Below are 6,108 nucleotides of genomic sequence, written 5' to 3'. Positions count from 1 at the left end.
GGTTGGGAGGAATTGGAAGGAAAAGAAAAGAAAAGAAAGGAAATGTAAAATACGGTTTCCTGTATTTGGTACAAATAATTATTTGGGAAGTGAAAGGAAATGAAGGGAATTGGAAGGAAAGCTTCTTTATAAAATTTTCACTTTCCTTTCCTCCCAAAATTGGAGGAATTTGGAAGGAAAGAGAAAATTAAAAGCTGTCATTTATATTTCCTTTCTCTTTCATTCATTTCTTTCCCTTAAACCAAACACAGTAAAATAAAATTTCTTTCCCTTCTTTTCCTTTCTTTTCCCTTTCTTTCTTTTCTCTTCCTTTCCTTTACTAATAATGAACTAAATAGGGCCGGAATTGGAAGGAAAGGAAAGGTAAAATAAGGTTTCTTGAATTTGGTACAAATAATTATATAGGAAGTGGAAGAAAAGCAAGGGAATTGGAAGGAAAGCTCCTTTATAAATTTTCACTTTAATTTCCTCCCATAATTTGAGGAATTTGGAAGGAAAGAGAAAATTAAAAGCTGTAATTTATATTTCTTTTCTCTTCCCTTCCTTTCTTTCACTTAAACCAAAAGCAGGAAAATAAAATGCCTTTTTCTTCCCTTCTTTTCCTTTCTTTTCCCTTCCTTCCTTTCTTCTCTTCCTTTCCTTTACTAATAATGAACCAAATAGGGCCTTAGAGTTGTAGATGGAAAGGAAAGATGGTTAATGGGAATGTCCTGGATTACAAATCGGATATCAAACTTTGCTAAGCTAGAATTTAGAGGTTTATCATTATACTTGGTATTAGTTCGGAACGGGTTTTCAGTTTGGGGATGCTTAAAGATTTTTGACATTGGAATAGAGGAGAAAATGGAGGATAACTTTTATTGGAGATTTGGAGGTTTGTTGTTAGTGGAAAATTAGTGTTTTTACCACCTTAATAAATAGAGATTGTATTTACTATCTATGAAAAACAATTCCCTAAATAAATAAATAAATATCTTTTACCACCTCTTCACGACAAATATCACCAAATTGGTTACAACATGTCTCCACATCATTAACTAGATTATCTCTTTATTTCCAACTTGCATTTTTACCAGTTTGATTCCACAAACCAGGTTTCTTCGTTTCAATTTTGTCCTCACCCTTCTCATACTCACCAAATCTTCATCCATCCTGGCTTAGTTGAGGCCGATGTGGGTCACGCTTAGGCTCTGTTCTGTTCACCTTATTTCCACTTATCTCAGGAAAAATAAGTTCAAATAAGTTTAAGATAAGTTCAGACAAGATGTTCAGGAAAAATAAGGGTTGAACAAGTATACTCCCTCCGTCTCGGAATATTCGCACCATTTTGACTGGACACGTTTGCCAATGCACAACTTTGACCAACAATATCTTTAACTACATATTATGAAATTTATAAAATAATAATAGTTAAAAATATATATTAAGATGAAGCCAATAATATATTATATATTAACATTTGTTTTCATATACTAGAAATGAAATAGGGTCAAAGTGCACTACATGAATAGTACAAAAAATCAAAACGGTGCGAGTATTTCAAGACGGAAGGAGTAATTTACAAGTAAAATAAGTTTTGATAAGTTCAGAAAAAATAAGTGAGAATCAAGTGAATATAGCGCTTCCTTAACTTGCCCCACAAACATATATATTCCTGGTTGTAAAGATTTTCCAATTAAACACCTTACTCTTGTAGACAAAAGAATTCGAACTCCTGGTTGTTAGATGACGAGTGGCAAACAAAGCTTTCAAAGAGAAAACTCTACTCTTTTTATGTTTAAAGTTTTGTAATCTTCCTACTTTAAATGTGTACTAGATTTTAGTCCGTGCGATGCACGGATTCTATTAAATTATTTTGTTTATACATTAGATTAGATTATTTTTTATTTTGAATGGAATTTCATTTTAGATTTTTTTTAATTACGAGAGTGTTTGTTTTTTAATGAAATTGTATATGCGTAATATTAAAAATTAATTAGTAAAAATATCAACGTGGCACTTAATTATTTATCTACGTGGCACTCTACTTTTTTCAATTCAAAATTAATTTTGAAAACTTATTTTTCATTGGTAGAAACCATTAGATTTCCTATGTGGCGCTCTAATATTGGATTAATGTTTGATTTAAAATTGAATCTTATTTATTTTATTTTAGATTTATTTTTTAATTATTGGAGTGTTTGATTTTATATGGAGTTGTATATATTATTAATTAAGTAATTAAAATATCTACATGGCACTTAATTAATCATCTACGTGGCAATTGATTTTTTTAATCCAAAAAAAAATTAGAAATCTTATTTTTCATTGGCCGAAAACATTAGTAATCCTACGTGGGCCACGTGGCGCTCTAATAATTAAGCAAATATGCCTCCATTATATATATTATAACTAGTTTGTGGCCCGGGCGTTGCTCGGAGTTTTACTTTTAGTGGGATTTACTTATTTTAAATATGTGCGTATGTGGTGCTATTATCTGATTTCCATGCAAGATCAGTGGCCGATCAACAAACTTCCTTCCCATATCCGAAAATCAAAACAAAGTCGAGTTCTCTTCTTCATGATTAGTTGATTATTATACTCTTGTCAATGTTTCCCTCTTCCGCACTCATAATTACACTCCATTACCCTAAGTTTTTTATTTTTATTTTTCAAGCTTAAGTTGAGAAGAGAAGAATTGTACATTTATAAGTTAAGTAATTCATTCCCTTTTGTTTTTTTTTTCCCTTAATTCATTATTATTCATTTTAAAAAGGTTGTATTTATTATATAAATAGAAAAATATAACATCATTGTGGCTAGCTAAGATGGTAAAAATGGTAAATTTTAATTCAAGAGGTCTAGTGTTCAATCCTTGCTACATGCTTTTTAGTTGTTAACTACATGTCATTATACTTAGTAGTGGTGATGTGACATAATAAGGAGGGATCTACGTGGCACATATACGTTCTTATAAACGCCTTTTAATATATTAGTATAGATGTTATATTAGATTAGTTTTTGATTTTGCATTGAATTTAACTTAGATTTTTTCTTTTAATTATGAGAGTATTTGTTTTTGGATGAAATTGTATATGCGTAATATAAATAATTAATTAAAAAATATCTACGTGGCACTTAATTATTTATCTACATGGCACTCGACTTTTTTATTTCAAAACTAAATTTGAAATCTTATTTTTCATTGGACGAAACCATTAGATTTCCCACGTGGCGCTCTGATATTGGACTAATGTTTGATTTTAAATTGAATTTTATTTATTTTATTTTAGATTTATTTTTTAATTATATTATTAGAGTGTTTGATTTTAAATGGAGTTGTATATATTAGTAATTAATTAATTAAAATATCTACGTGGCGCCTAATTATTATCTACATGGTAATCGATTTTTTTAATTCAAAAATAAATTAGAAATCTTATTTTTCATTGGCCGAAACCATTAGTAATCTTAGGTGGCGCTCTAATATTTCAGTAAATATGTCTCCTTTATATATATATATATTAGATTACTGGTAACTGGTGAGACAACACTTGACATTCATTTTTTTTTATTTTTTTTTTAATTTAATCTTCAACTAAAATAAGCATATCACATGACACCATGTTAGTAGAATTGGACAAATTTTTATCTAAATAAATATGCATATGTATTTTTTTTTAATCCGGTAAAATACTAACACACGTACATATAAAATAAAATAAAATTTTCAATACAAATCTTATAAATAATATTTTTACATCATTAACTTCTTTTGAAAAAGGATATCAACACAACATGCATGTATTTATGATATTACCCGACTTAAATTAATTAAGAGTTAATTATGGAGTATATAATTTTGAATTTAATTGTTTATGTGATTGTGTGTTTATGAAAACGGAAAAGAGTTGTTAGCACCCTTAACAAGAAAATAATAAGCAGCACTTTGATAAGCACTATATTACATTTTTCTTAAAACCCGTGTTTTTAGTCAACGAGAATATAAATATGGAATTGAGGGAGTATGTTTCTAGTAAATTAAAGAGCAGTATGTAATAACTAATGGTAATAAAGTGGAATAATGAAAGTAGAATAATAAATTTTCACCTTATGAGCGGAGTTCGTCCTTGTTCGTTAGTCTCCCTATAGTGGAGTTAGTGTTAGTATGTTTGGTTTGTCGATCACTCGTAGTGGATTTATGTAAAATTGGTTCGTTGGCAAAGTTTTACGGGGATCGCAACAAATATCAATTTTTCGAGTACGTTCATATGAATCAAGTGGAAATCATCCTCGCGGCTACAACAAATCGTTAAACCCTTTCTCTGAAAAGGCTGCATGTTCCAGCGTTATATACGGGAGATATTTTACAGTGCAAGATCTATTCAACAACCGTAATTTTGATGAAAGAAACCTTTATTTGATTCAATTTGTGATGTATTTGTAAGATCTATATTTCTCTTGTAGATTTTGTATGATTCTTTATTAATGAAATAATTTTCCTTTCCAAAAAAAAGACCATTATTTTTTTATAACAAAAAGTAAATAGAAATATTAATAAGGTTTGGACACGTATCCTTAAGATGGTGTTTCTTACGTGTCATTGAAATGATATGGTTGTGTTTTTTACTTATTCCGTTTCTTTTTGTTTGTTACGCTTGGAATTTTGCGCGTTTATTAACGTACAATACATATATTTTTTTATTAAAAAAATAAACCCAAGTAAAACATCAATCCACTAATCATTACAAAATCCAATAAGATTGTTTTATTTATCAAAATGAACCAATAATGGAAAAACACATAGATTGCTAACTTAACATACTTGGGAAATTGTAAAGAAATTTAATGAGTTGAAAAATTGGACCAATTAAAATTAGGGTAAATTGTTTTTTACCACCTAAAAAAATTGATAAATTGTTTTTTACCACCTAAAAAAATAAAAATTGTCTTTTACCACCTAAAAATAAAATAAAAATTGTTTTTTTTACCACCTCTTAAACGAAAATGTGGACGAAAACGTTATGCGATCCCATTTCAACGACTATATTTTTTATTTCCTTCTCTTATCCCACTATTTTCATGTATATAAGCTACAATTTACCCTTACTTCCCATTAATTCACATAATGTTTTCATCCATTTTTTAGTTAAGAGGTGGTAAAAGATAATTTTTATTTTATTTTTAGGTGGTAAAAAACAATTTTTATTTTTTTAGGTGGTAAAAAATAATTTGTCAATTTTTTTAGGTGGTAAAACAATTTAACCTTAAAATTAAAAGCTGACACAAAAAATTACAGTATAATAAATTTATAAAAGGAAAGATTCTCCCACGTAACAAACATTGTGAAACACCCTAAAAAGAGTACATAATAAACAAAAAGAAACGAAATGAGTAAATACTAGGTAGTGATTGATGTAATTATTTGGAGCATGCATTTACAAAGCCGTGACGTGATATTGGGGTAGGTTCATGGTTTTCAAATTTTCATACTCCGAGGAACTACTTTGCTTTCTATTTTCAGTATGTTTGATTAATATGGCCATATGGGCCTAATATTTTATAATATGACCCGATGTGATTTGGGTTTCGTTCGAGAAATGGTATGACCCGAATCAGTCAAGCATAGAATTTCACATTCAATTTATGGATGATGGACCTGATGGCTCAGTGGCCCAATTTGTGAATTTCGATCCTCATCGGCCAAATATATCAAAGTCAGATTATAAAATAAAATTGTTTTAGTAAGAAACACAAACAATCAAGTCGTTGTAGTATAGTGGTAAGTATTCCCGCCTGTCACGCGGGTGACCCGGGTTCGATCCCCGGCAACGGCGATAACTTTGTTTTTGTTCTTTGGTTGGTTTTTTGTTTGCCACCCGTCATCTATCCTCTGTTAGACCATTCCGGTTCTTTTAACTCATTCCATTTATCTCCAAGAACCTAAATCAGGTCTACAATCGGGTACTTATCGAATTAAATTAAACGTATGTCATATCGGATAATAATTTATTTGAGATCCGTGACTAACTGACTAATTAAAATAAATGAATAAACTTTTTCCACGTCATATATTTCAATTAATTATTATTGAATCATCCATGAGACGAATTTAAAAGTAGATTCAGA

The 6,108-nt window shown here is 29.4% G+C and overlaps 1 non-coding gene across 1 annotated transcript; it reads left to right on the top strand.

Moving 5' to 3' along the window:
* Nucleotides 1–5,744: 5,744 nt before the first annotated feature.
* Nucleotides 5,745–5,816, top strand: TRNAD-GUC (transfer RNA aspartic acid (anticodon GUC)). The gene has a single exon. It is a non-coding gene; the product is annotated as a tRNA-Asp (tRNA).
* The last annotated feature ends 292 nt before the right edge of the window (nucleotides 5,817–6,108 follow it).

The sequence above is a fragment of the Spinacia oleracea genome, chromosome 6 (genome assembly GCF_020520425.1).
Source record: "Spinacia oleracea cultivar Varoflay chromosome 6, BTI_SOV_V1, whole genome shotgun sequence".
NCBI classification, from domain to species: Eukaryota; Viridiplantae; Streptophyta; class Magnoliopsida; order Caryophyllales; family Amaranthaceae; genus Spinacia; species Spinacia oleracea.
This window is presented reverse-complemented; position numbering and strand designations above follow the sequence as displayed.